Source organism: Dermacentor variabilis, chromosome 4 (genome assembly GCF_050947875.1).
Source record: "Dermacentor variabilis isolate Ectoservices chromosome 4, ASM5094787v1, whole genome shotgun sequence".
Classification (NCBI taxonomy): Eukaryota; Metazoa; Arthropoda; class Arachnida; order Ixodida; family Ixodidae; genus Dermacentor; species Dermacentor variabilis.
Genome location: NC_134571.1, coordinates 195,143,596 through 195,160,814, shown reverse-complemented (window position 1 = coordinate 195,160,814; position 17,219 = coordinate 195,143,596). Strand labels below are relative to the sequence as shown.

Below are 17,219 nucleotides of genomic sequence, written 5' to 3'. Positions count from 1 at the left end.
TGCATACACACCCTCTGAACCACCCCCAACGCGGTGTCTAATTCAACAACAGCAGCAGCGCGAAAGTCGAAAGAATCGCCAATGAAAGTTTTGCTTTAATATCATCTAAAGGCACTATGCGCCACGAAGAAATGACAGAAAAAAAATATGGGCAGATTGCGAAAGCGGTGCAATATAACATAGTGTTTGCAGCGTAATGTTCCCCTGTGGGGAATGGGAAAACTGGCACCCTGTGACTCTTACCCGCAATGTGTTGCTAGGCGATGTGGCCCAGGACAAGGACAGTGGTGAGTTTCACAAATACTTGCACATTCCGTTGCTGCGTTTGCAGTCCATTAAGTACTTCGCGTGCCTGTACTCGTTCTCGTTTTTATTGCTGATGTTTTATCTGCGGCTTGGCTATCGTCGCATAGCGCGAGTTTGAATTGCTACGAGAGGACTGTGTATATACTTTCGCGCAATAGGTATACCAATGGGGCGGGGGGCACATGGCTGGATCGCACTATAGGACATGTATTTGTTGTTGTCGTTGAAGACTCACTCGGCAAGGCGATTTGAAACAAGAACGTATCTACCGCAAAGTGCCTGTTATTAGGCAACGAATGATTAGCACAAAAACAGCCCACTGTAAGAAATGTTAGAATGCTGCTACTGCTTCAGAACAGGCATGTTTCAAGGTATGGCATCATGTTCCATGACGCTCTTCTTGCTCGAGTCTCTTTATTGAGCTTCTTTGCGACAACGTGTACGGGGACCGTAATTTCATGGCTAAAAGCCGGACGAATTTATTCCTTCTTCATTGGGACGACATTGCCACCTCAAACAAATATTAGGCGCAGGAAAAGCTATTGTGGCTCTTTCAGCAAGAATAAAAGCTTACAAATGAAAAAAGCTCTAGCTGTTGTTGATAGTTTCAGTTTCAGTTTACTCTTTAAGTACAATGAATTGGTACGAGACAATAGTAAGAAAAGTATGCGCACATGACCTTAGAATGTTAGTTTCCCTTATACTAGGACAGTCAAGCACAAATCTATTTCCCTCTTGTTTGCATGGAGAGCTTACATATGGCGGTGCTTTCGTCTGGTTTCGTCTGGTTCGCTGTCGGCGCGAAACCTTGACACTCTTACTCTTAGTGGTGCTAGCGCATGCCCCTGCATGCTGTTACTTATTCTCCGAGTTATGCGGAGCTTAAGAGAGGCAGTTGATATCCGGAACGCCTTATAGCCTGAAGCTGAAATTGAAAACCCCTGAATGAAACCCCTGAACCACCTCGCGAAGTGTCGCGAGGTGGTTCAGACGTGTAGATAAAGTGCCGGAGTGTGGCAGAAAGAAAGCCGACGCGAGAAACTCATTTGAACCGTTTCATCGATTCGCTACAATTCCCTCCGGAGATCCCTGGGCGTCGCCAAAATACCCTCTTGACTCCTGTATTTATCCGTGAACCCGCACAAGAACGTAGCGGAACTGTAGCACTTACCCTTGTACTAACCGGCAATATTCCAGAGACGAAGTAGATAGAATGCTGCAGAGGAGGAAGGGAGAGGAGATAAAAAAATTGGTAGAACTGACACAGTCAAGGAAAGAGTGAATAACAGCCTTGCCACTATTTGTACGGTGCTCGCATACATAGGGTGGAAGGGGGGGGGAGAGGGACAAGACCGCAAGGAAACGCTTCTACTAGACACCCCGATCTTGCGGAGGAACTAGGTCACCTGTCGTCCCTGCTGCGAAAAAAGACGGTTCTGTACGGTGCTGTGTGGACTTTCGGCGCCTCAAAAAGATTCCTCGCAAGGACGTTTACCCGCTACCGCGAATTGACGACAACCGTTGGTAGCCTACAAGGAGAAGAATTATTTTCATTTCTTGGTCTGCGCTCAGCGTATTGACAGGTACAAATGGCGGACAACGATCGACCGAAGACCGCTTTGTCACGCCCGTCAGCTTGTACGAATTTAACGACATGCTGTTTGGACTTTGTAATGCTCCTGCAACTTTTGAGCGCATGGTGGATACCTTGCTGCGCAACTTTGAATGCCATATACATGATTGTGCTACCTGATGACATCGTTGTTTTCGCTCCGGACTAAGCCACGCACCTGCAACGCTTCCGGTGTGTTTCGACGTGCTTTGGAAACGCCAGCCTACAACTAAATTTAAAGAATTGCCGATTTGCAGCGCGGCAGCTGACAATTCTAGGTTACGTCGTCTCCAAGGATAGAATTCTCTCGGGTGTAGCGAAACTTCGCGCCGTAGCCGACTTCCCTAGATCTGCATCCGTCACGGACCTGCGCAGTTTTGCAGGGCTGTATTCCTAATTTTGACGCTTCACTCGAAACTTCGCCAGCATCATATCGCCCCTGACGAACCTCCTTGGAAGTAGCGGGCCCCTCACTTCGTGGTCGTCAGAGTGCGTCGAGTTGTTCGCAATCCTGTGCCCTTTGCTGAGCTCACCTCCAATTTTCCATCACTACGACCCGAAGGCTCCTACAGAGTTGCACACTGATGCCAGCGGTGTTGGCCTCGCCGCAGTCTTTGAACCGCGCCAAATGGGTTTTCTGAATCCGTTGTGGCTTATGCAAGTCACGCGCTTACGAAAGCCGAAAGTACCTACACCGAGACGGAAAAAGAATGTTTGGCGATCATCTGTACTCTTACTATAAGTTCCGGCCATATTCCTATAACTTCCCATTTGACGTTGTCGCGGACCACCACGCACTTCGTTCTTGTCGCTGAAGGACCCCTCAGTCTGGCTTGCCCGTTTGGCACTTCGCCTGCAGGGCTACGATACTCGCGTACCAGTACCAGTACCAGTTTTGACCAAGCGGTAGGTGATTCTCTCGATTTACGAGGACTTTATCTGTTGCGGTGGGTTCTTTTCGCCAAGCCTAACGTAGGCCTCCCACGAGTACGGCCACCGGTGGCGACGGGCCCGGCCGCTAGGCCTAACCCGGCGACGAGCACGACCAAGATGGCATCCGAAATGGAAGTGGCCACGTCAGTGGGAGACAACATGGCGTCAGCACCGAGCATCGGCAGTCTCGGCGGGCGCCCGTGCATTGAAGTTCATGGAGAGGACATTACACCGGAAGAAGCCGAAGGCTGGTCGGCCTCCGGCAAGCGCATCAAGCAGATCATGGCCGGCAAGGAAAACGGTGAGTCCGCCGCCATTACTCACCATTCTAGACCCAAGACTAGGGCCAGCTTTGCTAAGGGAGTTGCAGCCTCGGTAACGAAAGCGGCGAGGATGCCGACAGACATGCCGAAACAAGACACCAAGATAGTCATGAGGCCACGTGGAGGTCTCAACGTAGCGAGAACTGAGGTTTCAATAATTATGTCGGCCGTCATGACAGCGGCTCGAGTAACGAAGGAAGAAGGCAAAGCAGACACCATCTGCACGAACGCGCCGCAAAACATCATCGTGGTCAGCACCCCGGACGAGAGGCGTGCCACGCTATACTCTAAGGTCAAAGCCATTAACGTAGGAGGCAGGACATACGAAGTCAGCGCTTACCGAACGGCGCCGGACGGCACGGTCAAGGGAGTCATCCGAGACACAGCCGTAGACGACTCCCCGGAAGAGATAGCCGAAAACATCGTGAACCCGGGCAACCCCCTAACGGTGGAGGCGCACAGAATCGGCAATACAACCACGGTGATAGTACTCTTCGCAGGACAGAAAGTACCGAACTATGTCAAGTATGGCTCGATATTAGTCAGTTGCGGGCTTTACCGCAAGCACTTTGACGTGTGCAGGCAATGCGGCAAGGTCGGCCATAGAAGAGACGCATGCCCGAATTCCAACACCATAGTGTGCTTCGGCTGCGGAATCGTGAACCGCAGCGAGGATCACAAACACGAATGCAAGCCCAAGTGCAAGCCCAAGTGCAAGCTCTGCGGCGGACAGCATCCAACGGGCAAGAGGGAATGCAAAAAGCAAGTACAAGATGCAGTACGTGGTCAAAAAACGGCAATGGGAACGCAAGATGGAAGCCATGCAGCAACAACCGGATCCGGAAAGCTTTCCGCCGCTGCGAGCGCCGTCTGCCGAGAGATCCCGCGGGGAATCGAGGCAGCGCGACAGCAGCCGCAAGAGGGACAGCAGCAAGGGAAGCAGGAGCGCCAGCCGCCAAAGACCGTCACAGTCGAAGGAGAGAGTCGCCTGGGCCGACGCAGTCAAGGCAACCATGGCAGAGAAGAGACAACCACCAGCGCAAAACGCCGCGAAGAAGATCCAAGAAGAGAACGGGGTGGTAAAAGCCCTGAGAGACGAGAACGAGATGCTAAAGCGGAGAATCGCCGTACAGGACGCAACCATCAAGGAAATCAACGAGAAGCTAACGACATTAATTGGGTTGCAGCAACAGCAGCAGCTGCTGCCGAAGCCCGCACAAGAGAAGAAACAAGAAGAGATAACCGAGGACGAACCAGAGGTCGAGGTGGACCCGAGAGCCACGAAAGAAGCAGGACCGGCTCCCAAGAGGAGAGCCATAGAGGGCGCCAAGGAACGAAAAATAATGGAGAGAATCGAAAAACAGGACGACAGACTCGACCGTCTTGAGGCGACCAGCAAGGCAACCAACGAACGCCTCACTACCCTCGCGCAAGCAGTTCAGCAGATGACAACGAACATACTGAGCACGATCCAGAACATGATGGCGCAGATGCAAGCACAAATACAAGGTATGGAAGCACAGATCATCGCCAAACTGCAGCAATCATGGACGGGACAGCACGTACAACAGCATCCACACCACCAGTGAGAGACCTCTTGGTCTGGCACTGGAACTGCAACGGCTTTACCGGCAAGAGAGCGGTGCTGTAGCAACACTTGCAGCAACTAACGAGGAAACCAGACGTCATAATGATTCAAGAAACACACAGCGAAGAGACGCCGAGACTACCTGGCTACCGGTCGCACGACAGCCCGCCGAGCAAAAGGAACACGTCCAAGGGCAAGGGCAGAGGGGTCTGCACCTTCATTAGGAAAGGGATCACCTTCATGGAACACGAAATCATCGGCAGAAGCGCCATGGAACACTGCACAGTGGAAGTAATCACGGGCGAGAGGAGGAAGGAGAGCACTTTCCTGGTGAACGTCTGCAGCAATCCGTCCTACGGACAACAGAAATTCAAGGCACTCTTCCACAAAGCCAGTTCAGTCGCGGGAAGCAATACGCTCGTAGTGTGCGGAGAGTTTAACGCTCCGAGCCAAGACTGGAGCTGCCACAGAACGACGGTCAAGGGGAGAGAGCTCATGCAAGACGCCACCGACGTGGGACTGAACCTAAGATCGGCACATCGGTTACCAGAGACACCACTCCGGACCTTACCTTCGTCAAAACCGATCGAGAGAAGCAAAATGGAGAAACACGGGCCAAGAGCTGGGAAGCGATCACTACATCGTGCAGGTCGTCGTACCGCTCGAAGGCCAAGGCAACAGCGGCATAAGGAAGCATCGCATTACGGGCGGGAACGCCTTCCGAAAGGCGCTACCCGCGGTGCAACTGGACATTACGGACATCGAGCAATGGGCGGCCAACGTCGTTGAGACGATGGAAGGAGCCACCAAAGAGCTGGAGACGGACGAACAGATAGACAAGATGGACAGTCGGCTGTCCCACCTGATAGAAGCCAAGCAGTCCATAAAGGCGAGGTCGCAGAAGCGACGGACCAACCGAAGCCTAAGGAAGAAGATCGTCGAGCTCAACAAGCAGATCGAGGTCCACTGCAGAGTGCTATGCACCCAACAGTGGAACGAGGCCTGCAACGAAGCCGACGGACAGATGCACAAGGGCAAGACGTGGAACATGCTGCGGCACCTCCTCGACGAAACCAAGACCAAGGGCCACCAGCACAACATCTTGGCTAGAATACTACACAAGGCAATCTGTGAACACGGGGAGGACGAGGTCAAGGGGCGCTTGGACGCCAAATACCTACCGACCACCCCCACGGAAAGACACCCGGATTACCAAATCAACGAGAACGAGACGATAGATCGAGACATCCAGACATGGGAAGTCAGAGTTGCCCTGCAGGATCTCAATGGCAGGTCCACCGCGGGTCCCGATCGAGTGACCAACAGAGCTCTCAAGACCCTCAATGAAGCGGCCATCGAAACGCTCACGAACTTCTACAACAAGTGCTGGCAATAAGGAAGGCTGCCCAAGCAACGGAAAGCAGCCAAGACGATCCTCATCCCCAAGCCTGGCAAGCCGCCCAACATAGAGAACCTCAGGCCGATCTCGCTCACTTCGTGCGTGGGAAAGGTCCTCGAGTACGTTCTCATGAACAGGTGGCAGCGTTACCTGGAAGAATCGGAGCTTTACCCAAATTCCATCATAGGGTTTCGGAAGAAGCTCGGGACGCAAGACGCCATGATCTTACTGAAGAACGAGATCATCGACGATACGACGGGCACCAAGGACAACAGAGCCATACTCGGGCTGGACTTGGAGAGCGCCTTCGATAAAGTGAAGCACTCGGCTATCCTGGCCCAAGTATCCCGACTAAACATGGGTAGAAGGACATACCAGTACATCAAAGACTTCCTGGCGGAACGGACCACCGAAATCTGCGCGGGAGACCTGCAGCTCGAAGAGAAGAAGCTGGGCAGCGTCGGAACACCGCTGGGCTCGGTGATCTCCCCGCTTCTCTTCAACCTCGTGATGATCGGGGTGGCCAACCGGCTAGGAAGAGTAGCGGGAGTCCGTCACACCATCTACGCCGACAACGTTACGCTATGGGTACCGGGAAGCGACGGGCATATCGAGACAACGCTGCAAGAAGCGGTCAACGCCATCGAGGAGCAGCTGGGCGGGTCTGGACTCGTTTGCTCTCCGGCAAAGTCAGACTGCTGGTGATTCCACCAACAGGCGCGGGCAGGAAAAGAAAGAATATGGAAGTCAAGTACGAGCGGCCCAAGATCATGGTCAAGACAGCGGGAGGACAAGTAATACCGGAGTTCGAGAAGATTCGAGTGCTCGGGCTGCTCATCCAGCGAAACCGAGTCAACAGTGAAACGGTCAACAAGCTCACGGGCAAAGCGGCCGCGGCAATGAGACTCATCAAGAGGGTGTCCAACAGAAGAGCGGAGATGAAGGAGGAGAGCCTGACTAGGCTCGTTCAATCCTTCGCAGTTAGCCACATAACGTACGTGGCCGCCTTCCACAACTGGAGGACGAGCGAACGTAACAAGATATGCGCCACCATACGCAAGGCGTATAAGGCGGCACTCGGTCTCCTCGGGAGCACGAGCACCGACAAATTCATGGCGCTGGGAGTCCACAACACGCTGGACGAGATCGCCGAAGCACAGAGAACGGCGCAACTCGAGCGTCTCTCTGAAACGAGAACCGGAAGAAAGATACTGCAGGACCTTGGCCTCGAGCCGAGGGAAGGCGAGCAGCAGAAAGACGTACCTATACCGGATAGCATCAACAGAAAGATCAGGGTTTGCCAGATCCCGAGGAACGTGAACCCCGAGCACAACAAGGAGCGGAGGTTGGCGAGGGCCACGGCTCTCGTGGACCTCCACGCCAGAGAAGAAGGCGCATCTACGTGGACGCGGCGGAGTATCGAGGGAGCAGCGACGCATGCGCGGTGGTGGCTGTCGGGGCGTCGACGGGTGCAACGAAGACCGCGGCGAGCGTCCGGACTCGAGAGGCACACCGGGCGGAGGAGGTGGCCATCGCCTTGGCCGTCTCCGACCCCGGATGCACTACAGTGTTGTGTGACTCTAGAACGGCAGTGAAGAACTACGCCAAGGGCAGGGTATGTAGTGAGGCTGCGCGCATACTGCGCAAGGTCGAAGACATCGGACGCAAAAGCGCTGTGGTAATCAAGTGGTTTCCGGCCCACATGGGCAGTGACGTGTCGGAACGCGGGAACGTGAACCACAACGAGACGGCCAACTCGGCCGCGCGAGGACTAACCAACCACGCAGCTGCAAGCACGGCCGACTCGGAGTGTTGGTCGCGGTGCAGTGCGAAGGACAAGATGACCACCTTCAACGAAATAGTGAAGTCGTACAGACTTAACAGACAGACTATGCCGCCACCTCACCAGGGGCTTACCCGGAAGGAGGCAGTGTTACACAGGCAATTACAGACGGGGTCCCTGCTCACCCCGGCGCTAGCTAAGCACGTGTCTCCGAGCGTGTACGCGAGTGACGTGTGTAGACTGTGCGCTAAGGAGAGAGCCACCGCGGCTCACATCCTTTGGGACTGTAGTATAAATCCAGGAGAAGCCAGAGAGAAGACGACGATCCCGCCGCAGCTAGAGGCTGCAACGAGGACCTATGACCAAGATACACAACTCAAGGCCGTCCAGCAGGTCTCGGCAGCTCTAGAGAGGCAGCGACCTCGCGAAACCGAGGAGAAGGGGGGTAGCACCTCCAGGAAGGGGGCGGCGGCCCTCTCGGATCCGCGGAAGTAGCGAAGAACCAAGACCTCGAGGAGCACAATGCACGAGACGGACATAGTGGCCACCCATCAAATCAACACGTTTGTGTCCGCCGTGTTAATGTTCTCGCAAAAGCACTGCTCGAGCTGGCAAAGGCACTTGCTATGATGCATTGCGCCGTGTCAGCGATGGCATACAAAATACCTGACGGAAGCACGTCTCGCGCTGTGTTCTGTGTACCACGTAGACAAACACAGGGGATGCACGCACGTAACGTTTACCACCAACTCGCCGCCCTAGTATTGCACTAAACACTGATGAACTAAAGCATTTGCCGGAACAACAGAGGCAATTATCGACAATATACATAAACAGCACACAACACTTCACCTAGGTCGATTCCCACAGTGCGTGTGATCCAGGTGATGTTGTATCGTATTTCCCGATTTTCGCGCTGTTCACCTCAAAGAAGAGAATTTCATCTTGATCCGGAGATGAAACAGAAAAAGCATCAACTATGCGAAGCAGTCGCTCTGCCACCTAAGCTTACCGAAAATCTATAAACTGCAGACTAAATGTTGATCATTGCGTGCGCGAGTCGGTATACCTAACCAAGTGGGCACCATGGAAATTCGATGCTGAATATATACCTTAGCCCGTTTCCTTTTTTTTTTCATGTTCTTGTAGTAACAGTTCTGTCGCAGTTTTCACAAAAACATTATTCCTCATTAGAACCGCAAGCTCACATGCATGCTTGCATGAAAACTTCGCACACAGATGGAGCAGATTTATTATAAACTTTATTAACAATGTGGCATCTTTCTTTTGTGGAGGCACTTATCAGCGTCGTATACTCGTAGTACAGTCGAAGTGGCACAAGTACGGTTGAAGAATTCTTCGCAGCAGTATGAATTCCTCAGCTCCCCTTGTCTTTGGAGAGGTTTGTCGTAATCCCGGCTCACCCAAAGTTCACAACGGCGCTTCAAGCACTTCCACCTGTTGGAGGAGCGGCCGTTCCCGCGAAGGCTACTGCTGTCAGAGCCTGCACTCTCGGAACCATTGCAGTCGTCTGCGTGCAATATCACCGTAGTGCATACCATTAAGATGTTGACCTAATGTATGCGATTAATTTTGGGCGGTAGAACGAAATAATTATATTTTAATGTATTGCATGCTTGCTTCGATAGCTACACGAAAATGCTTATTTGAACAAAAGAGGGGTATTCATAAAGTTCGTATTCTCGGGACCACACACTCAGAACAACTATTGAGGATGGGAATCAAAATGAGCGCATGTCTCTCTAGCTTCAGCTGAATATAACAATTGTCTTCTGTACATTTCCGCAAAATGAACTTTGGTCATCAAAACAAAAATGTCAACGTTCATCTTGAAACGGGGTTGAAACGCGAGCAGCGATCCCCTTTCTGCACTTTGAGAGACACAATGCCAATGAAGTTTATGCCGAGCTGGTGGTGGTGGATGGTGATACTGCTCCATCCTATGACGCTCTAGTGAAATGACAGAATATTTCAACGCAGTCGAAGAAGGCAGGGCGACCTAGGTAGGAGGGGCCGGCCGGTGCTCGTTGGTAAATCACGAGTTGCCACGTGAGTGAATACACTAGTGTTTGCTGACCGGCGAATAACTATTGAACTGATCGTGCAGCACGTTAACATGAGTGTGGGCTCAGCTTACCCTGCCACAGAATCCCCGTCGCTTAATCTTGGCTATTTCGTGAATATAGGACAAACTTACGGAACGTCTCTCATAGCTATAAGGTAGACTGGTGTGCTGCACAACATTAGTGCCAACGATAACGCACATCTTTTTTTACCCTAACAGTGCCTGAAGAGCAAGTGCGTGATAACAGATGAAATAACAAATTGACAAGTAAACATAAATTGTAGCTTTTAACTCGTTCTTTCGCCATTTAAAGAACGCAGGGGTGTGTTGTGTAAGACAAGTTTGATGCCGAGAATTCATAATAGTTTTCAATTTCTATTTATTCAGATATGTTCACAACATTCCCGCGAAATGTGTGCAAAAGAAAGCAAATACTGCATGCCTTCTGAAAATGGTCAACAACCCGGCTAGTACATTGGTTGATCAGTGGCTAAGAAACACAAAAATATAAAAAGCTATTCTATAAGTCACACAATAATAATAATAATAATAATAATAATAATAATAATAATAATAATAATAATAATAATTATTATTATTATTATTATTATTATTATTATTATTATTATTATTATTATTATTATTATTATTATTATTATTATAAAACGCTTGGATTTTTAAGACGTCATCTCCGCCAAACCCCTAAACATGTGAAGTTATTAGCGTACAAATCCCTTGTCAGACCAAAATTAGAATATGTCTCACCGATTTGGAACCTGCACCAAGCTTACCTTATATATGCACTCGAATCAGTCCAAAACAGAGCAGCCAGATTCATCCATTTATCATATTCCTACGACATTAGTGTGTCAGCGTAGAAAGCTGAATGCGACTGATTGCCCTTATCACTTCGTCGCCGCATTGCCAGCCTTTGCTTGTTTTATAAAATTTTCCATAATTCTCTAGGCCACGCACCCTAAATCGACCCACCAGCGCACATATCTCATCGCACTCGTCATCCTTTTCAAGTTTCCCGACCCAATGTCCCGAACTACCACCTTTGCCACATCATTTTTTCCCGTACTGCAGCAGACTGGAATGACCTACCCAACGACATCGCAGCCATCACGTGCTCATCCAACTTTGCCAATAATGTTACGGGTCATGTTGTGTGACCACTATCTCACCAAGATATATGTACCCAACCCTTATGTAATACCCCTCGTGGGTCTTTAAGGTAATAAAATGAAATGATATGAAATAAGCAGGATACCAATTCAGCTAAATAAAAATCTAGACGAATGACGGCCAAGAGAAATGCAATGGGATGACATGAAGAAACCAGCACAGGGGATCTGATTTCTGGCAAGATCGTAAAAGAACGCCCCTGCAATACAATAATTATATTCATTAGTATTGCAAACAAAATAATAGACACAGTCGCATAGTAAGAAGTGGCAAGAAGTACACATACAAGAATTTAACAGATAACGTGACCACAGGAGGCAGTACATACATGAATGCACAACATGCTTCAAAATAGAACTAAGAGCGCTGGTTGGTCAACCTGAAGCAAAATCTATTCGTACTTTTTTCATGCGAGAAACTTTTCTACGTGCCTAATCCACGTTAAGCAAGGGATGATTGCTAGTGGGTAAATCTACGTGGTAATCAATTGAATGAGTTCAATATGTTGTTGGAGGTCATACAAAAATTAATTAACACGTAGGTAATGCTGAAGATTATAACTCAAGTAGGTATATATTGGTAAGTTATGTGCTGGCTTGCCTAATTGAGTGGTATATATACTCCCAAGCGCTGTCCATATGTTCTGGAACAGCAAGATTTGAAAAGTCGCAAAAAGTTACTCCCCTGAGTCGGGCGTTTCCAGGGAATATATGAAATCGCCTTTTCCATCGCAACTAGATGATCGAAACCTGTATTGTAACATGTTGCCTATACTAGGTGACAGTTCACGAGATGAGAATGGGCAAATAAAACGTGTGGTTCTTTTTTGAAAGCTATCGAAGAAAGTTCTCGAAGCGATTTACCATGCCATCCGAACGAGCTACAACAATTTTAAAATACGTTACGTGATCATCATCATCATCATCATCATCATCATCCTGGTTAAGCCCACTGCAGGGCAAAGGCCTCTCCCATACTTCTCCAACTACCCCCCGGTCATGTACATATTGTGGCCATGTCGACCCTGCAAACTTCTTAATCTCATCCGCCCACCTAACTCTGTGCCGTCCCCTGCTACGTTTCCCTTCCAATGGAATCCAGTCCGTAACCTTTAATGACCATCGGTTATCTCCCCTCCTCATTAGATGTCCTGCCCATGCCCATTCATGTTTCTTGATTTCAACTAAGAAGTCATTAACTCGCGTTTGTCCCCTCACCCAATCTGCTCTTTTCTTATCCCTTAACGTTATACCCATCATTCTTCTTTCCATAGCTCGTTGCGTCGTCCTCAATTTCAGTAGAAGCCTTTTCGTAAGCCTCCAGGTTTCTGCCGCGTACGTGAGTACTGGTAAGACACAGCTGTATACACTTTTGTCTTGAGGGATAATGGCAATTTACGTGATCACTCTAACTTAAAGCTCTGCTGAACTATGCTCGCGAAAAACTGCGTGAATGTGCGCGCAGATGTTCTATTTCACCACAGCATAACTTTTAAGTAAAATATAAGTAAACAATAAATTGTTCCTTAAATGTTTAATTTTATTTTGTTTAGAGATAAGCAAACTACTAACTCCTTAAGCCGTGTATTAAACGCTGTCCAAGTAATTTCATATCTCAATTAGAAAGAAAAGACATTAGTGTCACTAGCATATGCTGTAATGTTAGATATTAAAGGAACATTGAATAAATCAGTTATATATACAAAGAGCAGTAGAGGTCTCAGAATAGATTCTTGTGGTATAGCATACTTTATGACGCCAGCGTCACAGCACAATTCCTGTAGCTTTGTATAATGCCCTCTGTTCGTCAAGTAACCTTCTATGAGGGCTTCAGCTAAGCCGCGAATCCCATTAGCCTAACTTTTAAGCAGAATCTTGTGTTTAACGGAAATAAATGCTTTGCATAAATGTAAAAAAATGCATATGCAAAAAGCTATGCCCAGTATGTATGCACCAAGTAGACACAAGCGTAGTGTAGCCTTGAAAATAATAAAGCGATAGTGGTTCACTCCAACTGAATGGCGCGGCGTGTCCAGAAGTGAGCGTGAGCGAGGAGCCCGGCTGCAGTCCACGCCGCATGCATGACACCAGTCCACGTGCATCGCTCGGTCAGGCATCTTACTGTCTCAATACCTCGCTCAGAGAAGCTGTTTTTCGATGATTTGTCGCGATTGAAACAGGGCAGTGCCAAACAGCCAGCCAGCCTGCTTGAGGTAATGAGGTATGTTATTGGTGCTTTTCATCCTAGCAATTTTGCATACATCTCCTTAATCTTTTGTTTCTTTTCCTCAAAATTTCTATTCTACCTTGTTCTGCTATCTATGCCTGTAACGTACTTGGTCGTACGAATCTGTTCCCTGCTTTCTTTTTCACCAGTACTCTAAACGTCGGTTGCTTCTCTCGACTGCTGACCGGTTGATGGTTTCGTCCATTTTAAGTTACAGCCATTCTGGAAGGTCTACGTTACCTGCAGGTTTCACTGAGTGTGTTGTCTGCCCCTCTTCTTTGTCCCGTTGTTTCGCTGTTTGCTTAAGTAGGTGTTCCTACCAACAAGCCCGGCTAGCCAGTATTCGGAATTCTATCGAGAGAACCCTTTCGCATTTAATTATGACGTGCTGAGTGGTCTCCGAACTTTTGCTGCAGCATACGGGCAGACGCATTATCTTGTTGCGTATATTTGCTCCTTTATATTTTGCTCCTTGGGTAACTAAATGCCGCTTTAAATAGGAAGGCACTTCCCTTTATGTTATCCTATAGATTTTCCCCTTCTAATTACTTTCTTCTCATTCTTGTAAATATGTATGTTTTTTTTGTTTCAATTCTTTGCATTCAGTTCACTATCTCCGTTTATCCCACTTTCTTTTTGTCGACTACTGGTTGTCTATTTGCACTTTAAGCTAACCTGTACTTGGTCGCCTACTTTCTTGAGCACTCCATTCTGTGTGTACGCTTTTCAGGTACATGTGCTTATGCCCTCTAGCCGCCATTTATTTTGATCCATCTTGCTCAGCCTTTCTTCAAAACTAATTTCGCTGGGCGCTTCTGTGACTTCAAAAAAAAAAAAGCTCAATCCATGCAGCCCTGCACTGCCTCATTTGAGTTTTACCGTGGCTCTCAATGCCAACTAGTGCAACAATCTTTGGTTAAGTTACCATCCAGACAAAGTGTCCGATTTTAAGCAAATAATTGCATTTGCAGACGTCAGCGCTGGCACCTTCCTGCTTTCCATATTCCACGCACCACTTCATCTTTATTGCGGCCCCAAAGTGCTCCGTGTTTCTTTATGGCTGCATTCCGCTTCTACTTTATTTTTCACAATATCTTAGTGGCTGCAGGAGTACGTATACAGATACTGTACGTATACTGCTTGACAATATACCTTGCTGTTGCGTTGACACCAGGTAATTACTAATATCTTAATGATTTATCGTATTTGCCGATGTCTCCGCGTTAATTTAAGCCCTATATTTGTCGCGGCGTTGCCACACATTTTGGCAAGTGTCCGGACATCTTTTGCATTGTCTGCTAGTAACCCTATGTCGTCCGCATACATCAATCGAGGAACCCTGTGTCACACAATTTGTCCATTGTGCATGCAAGATAAATCAAAACCTAAGACACTGTTTACCGTCGTCTTTCTATGCCCTTGACAAAAAGCGTGAATACCAATAGAGAGAGCGGACAGCCTTGCTTCAGTCAATGGTGAATTTACACTATTGCATTACATTTTGGGCCTTGCTAGATAATTTATTGGTTGTCTCTATATATCTCCCTCAGCACCAAGAAATCATCATCTATGCCTTCGTGATTCAGAATATTCTATAATAATTCCATGTCTGAGTTGTCTTAGGCTCCCTTAATATCTAGAAATGCTGCCCGTAACGGTCAATTCTGAGCTACTGAAATCTCTACGCATTCAGTTAATACAAACATACTGTCCTCTAGCGCGTGCCTGGTCTGAAGCCCTTCTGTAGTTCTCCCAGTACATCATTTTTCTGCACCAATTTCCGCGCCTTTATTTGATGGCTTGCATTGCAATTCTACACAGGGCGATAGCTTTTAAGCTTTTAAGGAAATTTTAAAGATCGCTCGTTGCAGGCAGCATAAATCTTGTCCCTAAACGGGAAAATTAGAGGAGACCGGCATTACTAGCACGAGCAGTCTAAACACGATGAACTAATTAACAAAAAATTAAAGGACGTATTAATTGCTCCATGGCACAGAAGCAGTTCACTAATTGTAGCCGGTGAGCCTGCAAAATGTATCCACTTGAAATGAACTTCCACATGTGTTTCGAGGTATTATTTCCCAAACTGTGGAATTAAAAACGTGGGCGTTCCAGTTTATTTTGCGCTTCAGTACATAAGAGAACGTTTTGGTATAAAAGTGGAACAACAGTGCATTTTCGCGGTGTTTGATGGTGCATATATATTCTGGAACTTTAGTCCAATCGGATATGCCTTGCGAACTTACCGGCTACAATTCGTAAATTGCAATATGCGTCGTAAAATAATTAATTCGAAGGATAATTTCTGGAGTTCTGTTGACTACTTGAATATGTATTTCGCGTTATCGTGCAAGTATCGTCCGCTTCATTGAATAACCCACCTCAGGGACTACAATTGCGGTATCTGCACCAGGCTATTTTTAAATTTCCATCAAACTTAAAAGTGATCATCCTGCATATCACCGAAGTTACAATAACTGTCCTGTACGAGCTTACCTTATCCTTATAACCTACAATAATTTTGTGATTAGGCGCAATGCGAAAAATATTCTGAGTATCTCCAAAATGTGGCAAACAACATTAGCTTGTTTCAGTCCAGCTACATGGAATTCGCATATTTTTAAGGCTTAGCTGAAATTACGTGGAGCACCGAGTATATAGACGATGCAACGCCATCTTTCGTATGCAACACCGCACAAAGCGTGACCTTTAGATACTTGCCACAGAAGAAAATGCACTGCCGCTCAGAGATTATGTGATCTCCATGACAACGCACCTACATACATACTGCCACACAACGTGGTGCGCGCATAAAACAGAAAGAACACAGCTGACAGAGTTGGAGTGCAATCTGCAAGTATTTTTTTCTATGTGCGAAATCGTAAGCGTCACTTGAAAGCGCCAAAGGCGATCCTTATACTGCACGAGGATTTATGGTGAACGCAACCTTTAAGAATTTCACTCATGCCGTCACTACTCACCAATAAAACCACCTAGTACTTCTACAACGGAACAATTTTGATTTGAGTACAAGAAGTTCCATTCTGGTGCGGATAGAGAAAAGCCAGAGGCAACTGCGCACAAAGAACGTAAAATTTAATGAGCAAATGAGACTTCGTACACTTAGTTATGTACATGCGGGGTCATACTTAATACGAACCTAGAAGAGACATTTATAACGGTTCGTGTACAGAGACTGTTCCTCTTTTTTTATACAACTGTAGGCCGTGGTTGGGCCCAAGCATGGGTGAAGGATAGAATAGGCACACAGAATACAACCAAAGGAATATTAAGCGTACTAGGAGACAACATCGCGACTAGCCATATTTGGGTAAGTATGAAATAGAAATACAATGTGTGTGCTGGACAATGAGCCAATATTAGCACGTTGCATACCGAAGGTGGTGTTTGCAAAACAATAACAAAATATTCAATCGACCAATAGGCGACGGCTACCTCCCGTGGCTTGTTCCAAAAACTTTTGTGGCTGGCAATAAACAACACTTATGAGAGTTAATGTGGCTTACGTCTTCTTTGACTCTTTTACTGTGAACCGTGGGTAGTGAATGGTTTGCAAGGGGGCGTTGGTAAAGATAGTTATTTATTTTGGAGTCGCCATAATAGATCTCATAGATCAAATTCAACCTTGTTAGAGCTCTCCGATGGACGAGTGGCTTTTGCTTAGCTTAAACGGCTAACGCTAGTCTGCCGTGAATGTTCTGAACACATGGAGCGCAATGTCAATTAAATTATTTGTTCTAAATTGTCACTTAAG

General features: G+C 47.7%; 1 long non-coding RNA gene and 1 pseudogene across 1 annotated transcript; one reads left to right on the top strand and one right to left on the bottom strand.

The window, feature by feature from the left end:
* Nucleotides 1-2,968: 2,968 nt before the first annotated feature.
* On the top strand, nucleotides 2,969-4,763 carry LOC142578492 (uncharacterized; annotated as a pseudogene).
* Nucleotides 4,764-9,192: 4,429 nt separating this feature from the next.
* Nucleotides 9,193-16,520, bottom strand: LOC142578123 (uncharacterized). Its single transcript, XR_012827178.1, has 2 exons — nucleotides 16,426-16,520; nucleotides 9,193-9,475 (listed from the first exon to the last, which is right to left on the bottom strand). It is a non-coding gene; the product is annotated as an uncharacterized LOC142578123 (long non-coding RNA).
* Nucleotides 16,521-17,219: the final 699 nt, after the last annotated feature.